The sequence below is a fragment of the Triticum aestivum genome, chromosome 5B (assembly GCF_018294505.1).
Source record: "Triticum aestivum cultivar Chinese Spring chromosome 5B, IWGSC CS RefSeq v2.1, whole genome shotgun sequence".
NCBI classification, from domain to species: Eukaryota; Viridiplantae; Streptophyta; class Magnoliopsida; order Poales; family Poaceae; genus Triticum; species Triticum aestivum.
Window position 1 is genome coordinate 231,260,274 of NC_057807.1, and position 17,944 is coordinate 231,278,217.

The following is a 17,944-nucleotide window of genomic DNA, read 5'->3' on the forward strand; positions in this document are numbered from 1 at the left end:
AAAACATTTTTCTAGACACAACTCGGCTGCTAAAAACGATCAAGCAATGGGGCTCCTAAGGTCGGGGATGGCTCTGATACCAACTTGTAACGCCCTCGATGCGGCTATAGCTCCCACGTGTCGAGGCACGACTTAGAGGCATAACCGCATTGAAAGCAATGTCGCAAGTCAGGCAATCATTACAACATCCCATGTAATATATAATAAAAAGGGGGAGATAACATAGTTGGCTTACACTCGCCACGTCACATCAGAGTACATAAATAACAACCACCAAACAAACACTCATGGCCCGACTACGGCGCCAAAATAGAAAAGAACCCAACATGCGACAAGGTCCTGAATCGATAACCCCAACTAGGCACCACTACTGATCATCGGGAAAAGACACATAGTAACGCTGAGAGTCCTCGTCGAACTCCCACTTGAGCTCGTACTCGTCACCTGGAGCGAAATCACCTGGACCTGCATCTGGAGTTATAGTATCTGTGAGCCACAGGGACTCAGCAATCTCGTACCCTCGCGATCAAAACTATTTAAGCTCATAGGAATGGATAAGGCAAATATATGTGGAGCTGCAGCAAGCGACTAGCATATGTGGTGGCTAACTTATACGCAAAAGAGAGCGAGAAGAGAAGGCGAAGCACGAGCGAGAAGCTAAAGGAACAACCTGCGCAAGCATAACTCCAACACCGTGTTCACTTCCCGGACTCCGCCGAGAAGAGACCATCACGGTTACACACGCGGTTGGTGTATTTTAAATAAGGTCAACTTCGGGTTTTCTACAACCGGACGTTAACAAATTCCCATCTGCCCATAACCGCGGGCACGGCTTTCGAAAGTTCAATCCCTGCAGGGGAGTCCCAACTTAGCCCATGACAAGCTCTCACGGTCAACGAAGGAATAGACCTCCACCCGAGACATTCCGATCAGACTCGGTATCCCGGTACAACAAGACATTTCGACAGGGTAAAACTAAACCAGCAACACCGCCCGAATGTGCCGACAAATCCCGATAGGAGCTGTACATATCTCTTTCTCAGGGCACACTCAGATTGTCCTAGGTACGGGTAGGCCAGCCCAGAGTTGCCCCTGGTAGCCACCGGTAGCTGACAGGTGGACCAACACTCAGAGGAGCACTGGCCCGGGGGGGGTAAAATAATGATGACCCTTGAGTCTGTAGAACCCAAGGGAAAGAAAAGGCTAGGAGGCAAATGGTAAATCCAATGTTGGGCATTGCTGGAAGAGCTTTACTTAAGACGAACTGTCAAGGGGTTCCCATAATAGCCCAACCGTGTAAGGAACGCAAAATCCGGGAACATAACACCGATATGACGGAAACTAGGGCGGCAAGAGTGGAACAAAACACCAGACATAAGGCCGAGCCTTCCACCCTTTACCAAATATATAGATGCATTAAGATAACATAGCAATATAATGATATCCCAACAAGTAAATAAATGTTCCAACAAGGAACGGCTCCAATCTTCACCTGCAACTAACAACGCTATAAGAAGGGCTGAGCAAAGCGGTAACATAGCCAATCAACGGTTTGCTAGGACAATGGAGGGTTAGGGGATCACATGGCAATTGGGAGGCTGACAAGCAAAAGGTAGGCATCGTAGCAGTGGCAAAGCAAAAGAGCGAGCAAACTAGCATAGCAAAGATAGTAGTGATTTCGAGGGTATGATCATCTTGCCTGCACAGTTGTCAGAGTTGACTGGATCCTCACAAGCAAACTCAACGGGCTCCTCGGTAGCGAACTCGTCTCCCGGCTCTACCCAACAAGACAAACAAGCAACAAGGATACAATCAACCACGGGCAAGTCCAAGCAATACGATGAAATGACGATAGGCTATGCGGGATGCGATGCGGGATGCAAAATGCAAGATATGACAGGAAATGCATGAACCTGGCATCAACTTGGAAAACCAAGTGTGCCACTGGATAGAGGGGATGAAATCGCTTGAAAACGATATAAAGATCATAGGAATCGGAGCTACGGTTTGGAAATGGCAAGCGTTTTAAGATATGACACCGGTCTGCGATTTACAGCAAGTAGGCATCTAAATGCAACGAAATGAACATGCTACAGCCACCAAACATGAAAACAAAATATATGGCAGTGATGTACACAAGATGGTTGACAAAACACTAGCACTGAGCCCTAGGCAAATTCATCCATTAAGAGGTTCAAACAAGCATGGCTAAAACGCAAATGCAAAACAGATTTCAGACTTAGTGAATTTAACACTAGTCTGAAATTTCAGATCACGATGCTCTCTTCGGAGCAGCAAAACAACATGATAGAAAACCTGAACATGACAGGTAAGAACATGGCATGGAGCTACTCAACAAGCTTAATAAAACACCCAAAGTGACCTGGGGCCAAAAGGGTTCACAAAATACTCTACCGAGCTTACGAACATCGCTCGAACACAATCAGTTTTCAGACTTAGTGAAAACTGAGACATGCTGAAATTTAACTCACGAAGGCATATAAACGAGCTCGATGCACTCACTACGGTGCAAGTCATGGCAAGGAAAGCATATAACCAGCAAGAAGGCACAAAGTGCTAGCTACACATGGCAAGAACGAAGGCAATGCATGCATGGAACACTAACGGTAGCATCGGCGAAATCGCAAACAAGTTGACGATCTGCCCAGATTAACAACGAAGCAAAAGTTGAGCTCGATTGAGTCAACCTAGAGCACTCCAAAAATGCCAACAAAGACATGGATGGATAGAGCATGACATAAATATCAAAACTCCCTTACTGATCATCCTCAAAAGAGGCACGGATCGCTAGGAAACAAGCTGGACATATAGCAACATGAACTAAAATATCCCAGACTTAGTGAAAATCACCAAGTCCCTGAAATCTGCATTCTCAGGTACCCTACTTCGCAAGCTTGCACAAGACAACACACACATCCTAAAAATGCATGGGTGGCACCTCTGGAAAGAAGACAAAATGCTTCACAATACATCCCAAAGGGGCACAGGCATATCATGCATGGATTAAATATAGCAAAAATGACAAAAGTGCATGGTGAACTAACGGATCTGCAATTTAACTCACGAAGCCTCCTTCTAACAGCATTTTGGGTAACAAGATGACCTCAAATGCAAATGATGCAATGGAATGAAATGATGTACATGTCGAGGCGAAGATTTTGATATATCATACGCCCAAAACGGATCTACGGTTGCGGAGATAACATCAGTCAAAGAATGCATAAAAACTTAACGGAGAGAGGCAAAAGTCAACCCTAGGGTTTACTGTTCACGCGCGGATCTGGATCTGAGCTCGCCGGGGCACGGACGCCGAGGACCACCGGAGAGGCGCGGGACTCGCCGGGGAGAGGGGCTGCGGCCGGGGCCTTCGGCCGGCGACGAGGGGGCGGCGAGGAGGCGGCGGCGAGCTCCGGCGTCGAGCTGGGCGCCTCAGGGCGGCGAACGGCGGCGTGGAACGGCGCGGCAGGGCGGCCGGACCGCGTCGAGGTGGCGGCGGCGCGGCGAACTCCGGCGCCGGCGTCGGGGAAGAGGAGGTCGGGCGCGGGCGGCCGATCGAGGGAGTCGGGCGGCGCCGGTTCTGGCCCGTGGGGGCGAGAGGCGGGCCTCCCGCGGGCCGGCGGGCTTCGGCGGCGGCGAAGCGGTCCCCGGGCCACGTGGCGCGACGCGGATGGCGGAGGCGGGCGGCGGCGGACGCGTCCGGCTGGGGGCGGACGTGTCCGTCGGTGCGGGGAGGTTTGATCTGTTTTTTTTTAGGGTTTCGGGGAGAGGGAGAGATCCGAAAACGGAGGGGTGTATATATAGGCATAGAGGGAGCTAGGAGAGTCCAAATGAGGTGCGGTTTTCGCCCACACGATCGTGATCGAACGCTCTAGGACATGGAGCAGAGTTTGGTGGGTTTTGGGCCAAAATTTGGGGGGTGTTGGGCTGCAACACACACGAGGCCTTTTCGGTCCCTCGGTTAACCGTTGGAGTATCAAACGAAGTCCAAATGATACGAAACTTGACAGGCGGTCTACCGGTAGTAAACCAAGGCCGCTTGGCAAGTCTCGGACCAATCCGGAGATGTTTAAACCCCACACACGAAAGAAGACTAGAAATGACCACCGGAGGAGAACGAAGCGCCGGAATGCAAAACGGACAACGGGGAAAATGCTCGAATGCATGAGACGAACATGTATGCAAATGCAATGCACGTGATGACATGGTATGAGATACATGAAAACGAAAACAACACACGGAGACAAGGACCCGAACCCGAGAAATAAATATAACTTAGCGCCGGAGACGGCAAGAGTTGGAGTACAAAAGGGGAAAGTTACCTCTGGGGCGTTACATTCCGCCCATGAACCGATGCATAGGGGTTGACGCACGTTTTCGTCTTGACTCTCCGGTAGAAACTTTGGGGCACTCTTTGAAGTACTTTATGTTGGTTGGATAGATGAATCTGAGATTGTGTGATGCATATCGTATAATCATGCCCACGGATACTTGAGGTGACAATGGAGTATCTAGGTGACATTAGTGTTGGTTGATTTGTGTCTTAAGGTGTTATTCTAGTATGAACTCTATGATAGATTGAACGGAAAGAATAGCTTCGTGTTATTTTACTACGGACTCTTGAATAGATAGAATAGAAAGGATAACTTTGAGGTGGTTTCTTACCCTACCATAACCTCTTCGTTTGTTCTCCGCTATTAGTGGCTTTGGAGTGACTCTTTGTTGCATGTTGAGGGATAGTTATATGATCCAATTATGTTATTATTGTTGAGAGAACTTGCACTAGTGAAAGTATGAACCCTATGCCTTGTTTCCTACCATTGCAATACCGTTTACGCTCACGTTTATCATTAGTTACCTTGCTGTTTTTATATTTTCAGATTACAAAAACCTATATCTATCATCCATATTGCACTTATATCACCATCTCTTCGCCGAACTAGTGCACCTATACAATTTACCATTGTATTGGGTGTGTTGGGGACACAAGAGACTCTTTGTTATTTGGTTGCAGGGTTGCTTGAGAGAGACCATCTTTATTCTACATCTCCCACGGATTGATAAACCTTAGGTCATCCACTTGAGGGAAATTTGCTATTGTCCTACAAACCTCTGCAGTTGGAGGCCCAACAACGTCTACAAGAAGAAGGTTGTGTAGTAGACATCACCTATTATTTTAGAAAATTAATTGAGTCCAATTTTGCAACAAATATATGGTAGGTCCTTCGCAAAAAAACTCATTTTGGGCACTCGGAAAATGGGAATTGAATTTTCGTCCAAAGAAATAGAAAACTTCCTTAAGCAACATTGTTTGTAATTCCAAAATGCACCCTTGTGCACAATATGAGATCATTTTAACAAACTATGCCATGAATGTGGCCATAAGATTGATCAGTTGGTTTGAAAGTCAGAAATCTTCACACTTGATAACTCATTTCTGAGAACACTTTTTAAAAACAATTATTGTATTACAAGTTTATTATTTTTCCCCATAACTTGGTCACATATAAAGACACAATGCGAAGGTTTTCCAATTATTTGATTTTTTTGAATTTTCTATGCCAGTTTGAAAATGTGGTCAAAACGGCGGGCATGGCCGTTCCTAGCTAGCGGTTGAATCCTATAAAACTTTTGGTGTTTAGCTGATTAAATAGATACTTATGTACCTAAAAATGAATTTTGAAAAAAATCATGAGCAAACTATGAGGCGGCTGAAGTTCAAACTTGACCCACTTCCTACTAGATCAGCGGTAATTTGTCTTTTTCACGAGAGGAGGATCAAATCTTTTGAAACGCAAACATTTAGTCAATTGTACATTAAATATGGCCTATTATTTTTTAAAATTAATTGAGTCCAATTCTGCAACAAATATATGATAGGTCATTCACAAAAAAACTCATTTTGGGCACTCGAAAAATGAAAAACGATTTTTTCGTCCAAAGAATAAGAAAAATTCCTTAAGCAACATTATTTGTAATTCCAAGATGCACCCTTTTGCACAATATAAGATCATTTGAACAAACTATGCCATGAATGTGGCCATAAGATTGATCAGTTGGCTTGAAAGCCATGAATCTTCACAATAGATAGCTCATTTCTGAGAACACTTTTAAAAAAAACTATTGTATTACAAGTTTATTATTTTTCCTCATAACTTGGTCACATATAAAGACACAATGCAAAGGTTTTCCAATTATTTGATTTTTTTTAATTTTCTATGCCCGTTTGAAAATGCGGTCAAAACGGCGGGCATGGCCGTTCCTAGCTAGCTGTTGAATCCTAGAAAACCTTTGGTGTTTCTCTAATTAAATAGATACTTAAGTACCTATAAACTATTTTTGGAAAAAAATAAAGAGCAAACCATGAGACAGCTACAGTTCAATTTTTACCCGCTTTCAACTAAATCGGCGGAAATTTGTCTTTTTATCAGAGGTGGATCAAATCTTTTGAGACCCAACCGTTTAGTCAATTGTGCACTAAATATGGCATAGTATTTTACAAAATTTATTTGGTACAACTTTGCAACAAATATATGGTAGGCCATTCACAAAAAAAACTCATTTTGTGCACTCAAAAAATGGAAAATTGATTTTTCGTCCAAAGAAATGAAAACTCCCTTAGGGAACATTGTTTGCCATTCCAATATGCACCCTTGTGCACAATATTAGATCATTTGAGCAAACTATGCCATGAATGTGGCCATAAGATTGACCATTTGGCTTGAAAGCCATGAATGTTCACACATGATAGTTCGTTTCTGAGAACACTTCTTAAAAATAATTGGCGTATTGCAAGTTTATTATTTTCCCTGGTAACTTAGTCACATATAATGACACAATGCGAAGGTTTTCCAATTTTTTGATTTTTTTTGAATTTTTCATGCCCGTTTCAAAATGCGGTCAAAACGTTGGGTATGACCGTTCGTAGCTAGGGGTTGAATCTTGCAAAACTTTTGGAGTATCTCTGAATAAATAGATACTTTTGCACCTATAAATAATTATTGGAGAAAATAAAGAGCACATTATGTGGCAGCTGCAGTTCAAATTTGACCCACTTCCTACTGAATGAACGAAAATTTCTCTTTTTCACGAGAGGTGCATTAAAACTTTTGACACGCAAAATTTTTGTCAATTGTACATTAAATATGTCCTTCATAAAATTAATTGTATATTTTAGAAAATTAATTGGGTCCAATTTTGCAACAACTGTTTGCTAGGTCCTTCATAAAAAACTCATTTTGGTAACTCGAATAATGAAAAATGAAATTTTCATGCAAAGAAATAAAATTCCCATCCCAATATACACACATGTGCACAATATTGGATCATTTTCACAAAATATGGTCCAGTTTTCCATCAAAGATTTCATATGCTCTTAAAAAAACATGTTTACACTCAGAAAATAAACTTAATTCTCAATGGTGGAAAGGTGTGTGCCACGGATCGATGACATGGTACACATCCATCCATCCATCCATCGACCCCACACCACGGTGACCCCTCCCTCCGCTCCTTCCTCCGATCACCCCAAACCCTAACTCCCACTCCCATCAATCCGCCGATTCAGATCATGCTGCACGACCCTCCCTTCCACCGCCGCCTCCTCCTCCCTTCCACCGCCGCCCAAGCACCTCCTCCCTTCCACCGGCCAGGCACTTCTTCCCTTACGCCGCCACCCAGGCACTTCCTCCCTTCCACCCGCCCCTATCGACCATGGCATGCGTCAGTCTCACCGGAGAGAGAGGAGATGCCACCCAACAACAACGGTGTCGCGGCTGGCTTGCTCGCTGGCGCGCCCGTGCGTGCTTTGATGCGCGGCGCTTCGTCAAGCTGGCCGGACCATGGCGCGTGTGTGGCCTGCATAGGGTTTGCGGTGGCGGCGCTACACGCCGATCGCGGGACTCCGGCTACCAGGAAGGTGGCGGCGCCTATTCGAGATGACCCTCAAGGTATCCCTTCCCTTCCCCTTCTCTCTTCGGTTCGGTCTGATCTGGAAGTTGCGGATGAACACTGATATGGGGTTTGCTCCTCTGCTCCTAGGGCTACCAAGAGGTCGTGCCGAGCTCAAGATCATCCACGACGACCCACCACAGCAGGTAGCATCTCGCTCCCCCTCTCATCTTCCTCTGCTCGCTATTGCTGCTAAGTAGATGTTTCATCGCTAAGTTTAGAGCCTGGGGTGCATTGTGCTCTTTTATGTAAACAAAGAGTGGCAACTACTACACTAATAGTCTACCACTACTTGCACCAAGCTTCGGTGGTTTGATGTGGCATGTAAGCTAAACTGATAGAAGTGGGCAGTACCTGTTTAATTAGATTAGCATATGCTCATGAACACAAGTGGAAAGGAAGGCAATAGTATATAACCTAGTGTAAATTGCAAGGTTGCTAGCTAGTGATTGTTTATATATTTATTACAACCTGCTGAGTACTTACCAGGTTGTAGCGACTAACAACCACACGTTTGGTATCCTTTTTGCATATTGTTTACCGATTTATGTGTGTAGTGTACGACTACTGCTACCAGTAACACAAGTACCCAACAAACTAAGAACTCAGAACTCACCAATGGGTTCATGTTGTTTGTATTGTCTGGATTGCAAGAATTTCAGTTTTTGGTGTCTGCACTTTGTTTAACTTCTCTGAATAATCAACCATTTGACATAGATATGTTGTGTACATTCCGACCCCCCCCCCCAAAATGACACAATTCGTATGTATATGCTGCTACTGTTTTGGCAATTTTCATTTGTAAAAATGAATGGCTGCTACTGTTTATAGTTTTAGGTTAGGATGAGATGCATGTTTGCATGCTTGTGCTTCTGTGGTTGATGATCACATACGTTCTAGTCTTGCTAATCTTGGTCATTGTTGAGCTTAATTATAGGCTCTTATGCAGCATCAAACGTTGATTTTGATTTCAGCTGATCAATCATCTGTCCTTCTTGTGCAGCACAAGGGTTCCATGGGGGTACAACAGCAGCAGGACGACCATGAATCCATCAAGTGCAAGCTCCAGGTACTAATACCACTCAGCTCATTCCCGTAGGGCATCCATTACTCATACCCTTGCTGCCCACAAATCACGAGCGATGAGATAACATCATGGAGAGTGTTTTGTTTCCAAGCTTGGCGATCGAGTTAAAGCAATGTCATGGAAAGCTCCTCTTGTTTAGTTGAACCATATATAGTTCAACTAAATAACTAGGTTCATACACAAACATGCGTTTTTCATTGTTGAGCAAAAATAGAGTTGCATATGATTGCTAGGTACTAGTAGTCTAGTTGTATTCGCGATGCGATACACTGAAGGTTAATTATACATATCCACATAGCAAGTATATAGTATTATACTATACATTTCACATATGTGTCTTATCTTTGAAGCTCTACAATATTCATGTGTATATAATAATTTACGATCTGATCGTGGGCAGGGACCAAGGTCGGGTACAAGCCCGGGGTGGTTGTCAGGGGAAGGACCTGGAGCACGACCGCGGGGTGCACCACGGGATCGACTACTTCATCGAGCTGCTCGTTCTGCTCGGCCTCTTCGCCTTGTCGCCCTTGTCCATTCGTCTCAAAGGTGAAGGGCGTTTGCTTATCATGTTTTTGCTTGAGGTTAGTTGATTCGATTGTTGTGTTTCTACTGGAACTCTGAAATTACGATACTATCTGAGCCAGAGACTGTATGTTTAGGTTGTTCTAGTCTGACCCATTGTTCGGTCCAAGTGGTTGTCTCAGTTGGTGTATATAACGCGACTTATGTGAGTGGACTCTGTTCTGGTGTGGATTGTTTTAACAAAGGTGGTTTCCATTGGGGTTTAGTTAATTTTGCTGAATTCACTATCGCCTAATAAGCAAACCTTTTTAGCTCTTTCTCATGATCCTCATGGGCATTTATTTTAGTCCATGGAGTTGTTGCTCTAGCATATGTTGCTCTGCTTGATATCTCATAGTCCACTGGATCGGCTATGACATCTCATAGTCCACAGTTTACAATCAGGTTTCTCCTTGACAGCTTCATAGTCAACAGTTACATGATAATTATGTAATGCTGAAGCTATATTTTGCTACTTGTGTCTTAAGTTTTTTTCTTCTGTAATGATGACATGAAATGTCACGCAGGTCACTATTGCTATTGTTGTTGTTGCTGTGGTTGTCGGAGGTGTTGCTGCTGCATCCGGCGGAGCTGCGGTCCGAGAAGGTCAAGGATGAGATTGTCCTTGTTGGCAACGACATCGAGCGTGTCTCCCGCTTTGCCGCCCTCATCAACTAGGTGAATCAAACAAGACCCAGAACCTGTCTTTGTTCATGTGCATATTGTGTTGCCTGAATAATTTGGTTGATGTGATGCAATTGATATTGTATCATGCTTTCTTATGCTCTTTGCAGAAACTATTATGCTAGATGTGCTTAGAAATCATTGTAGTGTCTTCAGATGTTGGATGTCGAGTGTTCTTTGTTTGCGATGCATATATGGCTGCTTGTGCTGTTCAACATGATGCAAACAGGGCTACTTCTGCCGTTGTGCTGTTGCTGTTCAACATGATGCAAACAGGGCTACTTCTGCCGTTGTGCTGTTGCTATTCAACATGATGCAAACAGGGCTACTTCTGGCCTGTATAGTTGCTTCTTTCTCTTCATGTATTATTATGTGCTCCGTAGTGATTTGGTTTTGCTTCCGTATAATCTGCTTCTACATTCCGTTCTTGTGTAATCTGATCTGCAATGATTCAGTTTTTGGTTCCATATAGTTAATCCGCTTCCATGCTCTATTCTTGTACAATTTTCCTGTTGTTCTTGCTGTTTTATGCGTTCGCCTTCTAGGGACAACATATATGTGCTTTTCTTACTTGTTTTCCTTTATTTAAGATGATCGTTGAAGGAACTCAATACACTGTACTTTTTTCCTGTATAGTTTTCTTACTTGTTTTCCTTTATGCGTTCACTCTTTTTCAGGAGCTCCAGGCCTAAATTTTTGCCTTTATGTTCACTCTTTTACAGGAGCTCCAGTCCTAATTTTTTTGAGTGTGAAGCCAATTGCGAAGCAGTGAAACCATACTTTGCAAAGAGTATTTTGATTCTATAGTAGAGAGTAAATTGTAATATTGTAACAGGTTGTAAAAGGCTAATGTAGAGTTTTTTGATGAACTATATTTGTTCTCTCCTGTTTGAAATAGTGGTTATGTATGTTGAGAAGATGTGAAATGGAAACTTGACTAATGGGTCCCACTTATGAATATAATCTGAGCAATTTTGAAATTTCTGACATGTGGGACTGATGTATGGCATTATGACTTGTGGGACCCATCTGACTAGTGGGACCAGCTCCAAAATATAATGACTAAAAATAGAAAATCAATTAATTGTAAGAAGGCCAAGGCCCAAAAATAAAGAAGCTGAAATATTGGGCTTGGCCCAAGTAGCCCACAAGAATTGACTTTAAAAAATCTTGAATTGTTGGGCTCGGCCCACGTAAAACACTGAAATGGACCAGGCTGATTCTTATCAATGACCTTTTCATTTGGTCGCAATTTTGCCACGTCAACTTGCCACGTCGGATCCGACATGGCCTGGGCAGACAGCTAGCGACCAAAACAAAATTTCGTTGAACCAACGACCTTTTGTTTTGGTCGTTGCCTTCTACGACCTTCTCACAGAGAAGGTCGTTAATTTCCATTAAAGACGATCAGCTTTTGACCATCTGTTTTTGGTCACAAAAAGGTCGCAAATGAAAAACAATGACCTTTCAGCGACCAATAGTGATGGTCGCAAGTTGACATATTTCTTGTAGGGACATAGACAAACATTGTGTCCCTAGTGAGCCTCTACTTGACTATCTCATTGATCAAAAATGGTTAAGGTTTCCTGACCATGGACATGAGTTTTCATTTGATAACGGGATCACATCATTAGGAGGAAATGATGCGATGGACAATACCCATCCGTTAGCTTAGCATAATGATCATTCAGTTTTAATGCTATTGCTTTCTTCATGTCAAATACATATTCCTTCGACTATGTGATTATGCAACCCCGGATATCAGAGGAATGCCTTGTGTGCTATGAAACGTCACAACGTAACTGGGTGACTATAAAGATGCTCTACAGGTATCTCCGAAGGTGTTTGTGCAGTTGGCATAGATCGAGATTAGGATTTGTCACTCCGAGTATCGGAGAGGTATCTCTGGGCCCTCTGAGTAATAGACATCATAAGCTTGCAAGAAAACGACTAAGGAGTTAGTCATGAGGTGATGTATTACGAAACGAGTAAAGAGACTTGCCAGTAACTAGATTTAACTAGGTATGAAGATACCGATGATCGAATCTCGGGCAAGTGACATACCGATGGACAGAGGGAATAACGTATGTTGTCATAACGGTTCGACCGGTAAAGATCTTCGTAGAATATGTAGGAGCCAATATGAGCATCCAGGTTCTGCTATTGGTTATTGACCGGAGAGGAGTCTCGGTCATGTCTACATAGTTTTTGAACCCGTAGGGTCCACACGCTTAACGTTCGATGACGATACTGTATTATGTGAGTTACGTGATTTGGTAACTGAATGTTGTTCGGAGTCCCGGATGAGATCAAGGACATGACAAGGAATCTCGAAATGGTCGAGAGGTAAAGATTGATATATATGACGATGGTATTCGGACTCCGGAAGCGTTCTGGAGTGTATCGGGTATTTATCGGAGTATCGGAGGGGTTACCGGAAACCCCCGGGGGAATATATGGGCCATATGGGCAATGAGAGGGGAGCACACCAGCCCACAAGGGGTGGCGCCCCCTATGGCAGATGGTCGAATAGGAGAAGGAGGAAAGGGTGTTCGGCCCCCCTTCCTTTTCTTCTTCCTCCTTCCTTTCTTCTTCGGTGAAAAAAAGGAAAGGGGGGGCGCCACTTGGGGAAACCCCAAGTAGGATTCGGATCCTACTTGGGGTACCTCCTGGCTGCCTCTCCTCCCCTCTGACCTATATATATATGTGGGGAGGGGGCACCTAGAAGACACAACATCAATTGTTAACCGTGTGCGGCGCCCCCTCCATAGTTTACACCCCCAGTCATACTCTCGCGGTGCTTAGGCGAAGCCCTGCGCGGATCACTTCACCATCACCATCACCATGCCTCGCACTGAGGGAACTCGTCTAATTCCTCGACGTCTTGCAGGATCAAGAAGACGAGGGACGTCACCGAGCCGAACGTGTGCAGAACTCGGAGGTGTCGTATGTTCGGTACTTGATCGGTCCGAGCTAGAAGAAGTTCAACTACATCAACCGCGTTGTCAAACACTTTCTCTTTCGGTCTATGAGGGTACGTAGACATACTCTCCCCCTCGTTGCTATGCATCTCCATGGATAGATCATTGCGTGTGCGTAGAAATTTTTTATTTTCCATGCAACGTTTCCCAACAACGAGTTGGAGGTGGCGCCCCCCTTTCATTGTGGGAGGGTTGAATCCTACTAGGGGAGGAGTCCAACTCCTCCCCCAACGCCGGCACACCAAGGAGGGGCTTTCCCTCCTTGGTGGCTGCCCTCTCCCTCCCCTCCAACCTATATATACTAGGGGGTTTTGTCCTTTGAGACACACATGTTTTCAATCCTCCTCTAGTTCTTCTAGTTCTAATTGGTCATAGTTGACTAATTAAAGCAAGGTTAATCCTCTTGTCCTCATAATTAGAAGCCCAGGGTGGTTCTAATATCCTCCCTCTATTTCTCAAGTGGTGATTTGCTCTGGATAGCGAAGCGCTGCCAGATCATGAAGGCTCCATGCTTGCAACCAAGTAGAGAGGTTGTGCTTTCGGTCTTCGGTTCAAGGGATTGTTCGTGGGCAGTATGTGGGATTGTTCATCGATGGTTCGAGGGACTCCAAGTACGATCTACACCATCATGTTCTTCTTCTGCTGCAACTCCGTGACGGTAACGATCATGATCCCTACCTGTATGCATCTTCATATTGATCTTGGGTGTATGTAGGCGAGTTTTTTTTGTTTCCTACTACATTTTCCAACAGTGGCATCATGAGCAGTTATATGAGTAGGTGAAGATCTAGAGAACATGTGATTGTGAGGGTTGATGTTCTGGCTATGCTTCGCTCAAGTGTTGCTTTGGTTCAATTCATCGACGACATGGTGTCGCTTTTCACAAGGTTCTGACAATCGATCGGCTCTGGCTGTCGACGATCTGCTAACAGCTCCTTGGGCTTCACCATACTTGAGTATAATGAACCATCGCATACACAAGAGGGTGATGAAGATCGATGGTCTTCTAGGGGGTCATGAGTATTAGACAAAGTTTAGTGCGGGGGTCGAAATTTTTTCTTAAGTCTCTTGTTTCACACACCCCAAAACTTAATCTAGCATCAACAATCATCGCCTAATTTGTGGACGCAGGTAGCTAGTATTACTAACACTATTAACAACATAATTAAAATTTTGCTAACACTGATTAGAGGGTGTCTAACTTGGTTTTGCAAGGTATGCATATGATGTGGTATAACCTTCTTCATCATAATGAGTTTATGTATGAGATGGTTATATGTTGTAATGTTAAGTGAGCTGTGCGTCACAATATGATGGCTGGAGCCACAAGATTGCCACATTAATGTAAACTTCATAGAGATAAACTACAGGTTACATGTGATGATGGCAACTATACACGAAGGACCCCAACGAGGAGAAGGTGTACTAGGCGTGGGACGAGGAGCTATAAATTACTGCCACGATAGAATTTCTGAATTTGGTCGCCATGACAACATTTTCTGAAATTGCCGCCATGGCAACATTTTCTGAAACAGTCGCCACAACAACATTTTTTGAAATTGCCGCCATGGCAACATTTTTGAAACGCTTGCTACGCCAACAAAATATTGGCCGTCACGATGCTTCAACTGGAGATTGAACATGGTCACGGAGATTCCCGATGCCCAGGGCTATACCATATCATGCTTTTATGAATTGCCTGAGATTTTTATCCCTTTGTTGTTTGCACCCTTTGATTGTGTAGTAGTCAATTATTAGGGTGATCTCTCACAATAAATATCAAGTTAAAAGGTGCTCTTCCTAGTGTTGCAACCGTCTACGACATTCAAACATCTCGGAGTTTGTCATGTCCACATGAGTTCAAACAAGATGAGAGATGTAAGACGGAGATGGTCAGACCATGTGTGCAGATAACACTCGATTAGCTTGAAGTTCTAGCAGAATCGTTCTAAGCTTGGAGCAGGAACCATCGAAAGATGAACAAGAGTCATATAGTGATATGATCGGCAACAGTTTGCCCACTGGTCAAAATTCTCGTCATTAGTGATGTCCACATCAATAGCTGAGAAATAGATTTGGATCTTGAATCACTCACTTTCAGTTATGAGAGATACTGATTTGAGTGGGAGTGCACTTTATATTAAAATCCGTTTAAACACTAGTGCAAACTTAATTATGAAGATGTCTAAATTGAATCTTGTGTTTTTTGTTGTAGATCAATGGCATGCAATAGTTTAAATTTAGCACCCCTCTTTAATATAGAAAAGTTCACTGCTAGTGGTGGAAACTATGAGGATTGGATCCACACTCTAAGATTTATTCTCAAGGGTGCTGAGAAAGAATATGTGTTGGATCAACAAATTGGTGACTACCCGGGGCTTGGAGCGTCTCAAGATGTCATGAGTGTATTTATATCTCGCAAGAATGATTTCTGTGTCATCAAAAGTATTATGCTATCATGCATGGATCAAGTGTTACAGAAATGTTATAAAGAACTCATTCCCATCGAGATTGTCGAGGCACTGGAATTTTCGTTTCACAAAGACCCACCTAAAGTTCATGAGATGACTGAAGCAATGAATAAATGCAAGATAGTTGAGCAAGGTGGCAGGTTTGCAGACTATTATGATAGTGTAACTGCAATGGGAGTAGATATTCCTAAAACACCAGAGAATGATTTGATGTTCTCTTTGCTTTATGAAGCAATGCTCAAGAACCATGGAATTGGATTGCAGAATCAACAAAAGTTGTTGATAAACAGGACAAAAAGTTTCAAAAGAAAACGCAATGCCAAAAGAAATAAAGGTGGAGCTTCTTGCGAGACTATATGTTTTTACTGCAAAAATAAATGACACTAGAAAAGAAATTGCTCCAAGTATCTGGTGGATAAGAAGAATATGTCTTCTGGTGAAGGTATACAAGTTATACAAGTTAATTTTATTGATATTCTACTCACCGAAAAATCCAAGTCATGGGTATTTGTTACCGGATCAGTTGCTAACATTTGCAACATGATGCAGGTACTGTGGAATATTTGGAAGCAGAGAAGAAATGAAGTTGCGATGCGTGTCGGGAACGGTGATGGGATCGCTACTCAAGTCGTTGGTGTCATGGCTTTAAAATTACCTTCAGGATTGGTTTTAGAACTAAGTAATTGTTATATTGTTCCAAAGTTATGTAAGAACATTATCTCTAAATCATGTTTGATAAATGACGATTATTCTTACAAGTCAGAGAACAATGGTTGTTCAATATATTATAAGGATATGTTTTTTGGATTTGCACCCATGATTGGGGGATTATTCACATTAGATCTTGAACATGGAAAGGTTGTCTATAACATTAATGATAAACGTCTTAAGAAGACTGATAATACCACATAGATGTTGCACTGTCGTCTTGGTCATATCGGAAAGAAACCTATGAAAAGCTTCATAAAGATGGAGTGTTAACATCTTTTGATTTTGAATCATTTGAAACATGTGAAGCTTGTCTGATGGTAAAATGAGCAATACGCAGTTTACTGGTTATCCAGAACGAGCGCTTGAATTATTGCTTATAATACATGGTGTAGGGTAGAACCCTAGATGCCCGATCTTTCACGAAATGGAGGGGATCCTACGAAGAACACGAGGAGAAAAGCACAAGAGAAATCACTCAACCAACAAGATTCGGTCACACATATGCCAAATCCTCGAAACACAAAGAGATACACGATCCGAATTCAACAAGGGACGATACAAGAGGTAACTAATTCATCTCCGTGAGGAGGCCTTGAGGGTCATCCCATGAATGGGGTCTTGAATCCAAGGTGGATCTTCTCCATAGAGGCTGCGGTCTCTCTCAATGGAGTAGATCCGTATGGATGAGCAAAGCTCTATAGGTATGAGGTAAACCAATGCTAACCCTAGAAAGAGGGAGGAGGAGGAGGTCTATTTGTAGTCTAGAGTCACGAAAGGGTAAGTGGGCTTCGGCCCAACACGCGGGCGGCATACAGGCGTCGGACGTCCGACCATCATCGGTCGTCCGGAGGCTCGCGGGGGATCGGACGTCCGGCCAGGGTCGGTCGTCCGATGTGGCTCTGTTGGGGCTTGGTTGGTCGTCCGGTCGGGGTCGAACGTCCGAGGCATCGACCGTACGGAGGCTCCATACTTCCCACATTTTGGCTCGGGTGTGGTGGTGTCGGCCGTCCGGTGGTGCTCGGCTGTCCGGGCGCTGGGAGGTGTTGGTCATTCAGTCGGCGTCGGACGTCCGGCCGCTGGAGCGTCTTCTAGCTGGGACTTGGTCGACTGGCTGATGCTCCAGGCGTCGCTTGTCCGGTCGGGGTCGGTCGTCCGATGGCTGGCGACTTCCGGGCTGCTTTTCTTCTTGTTCCTTGTACTTGGTGTCCTCGCCATCTTGTCTGTGGGGTGTAGCAGCTCCATGGCCTTTCTCCAAGTACCTGATCATGCATAGGTTCTCCGCTTGAGGTAGTAGTCATGTCTCGTGTGTAGAAAGTGGAAGTTCGGAGAGGAGCGAGTTCACCTTATCTTTGATAGCCTTTGCTCAAGCTCTTGTCATTGGTCCAAGTGGTGTCGTGGCAGACGTAGGTAGGTCCATGGGGACGACCTTGGGTGTCTCTTGTACGTTGCTCGGAGAGTCGCAAGTCGGTGACGAGGTT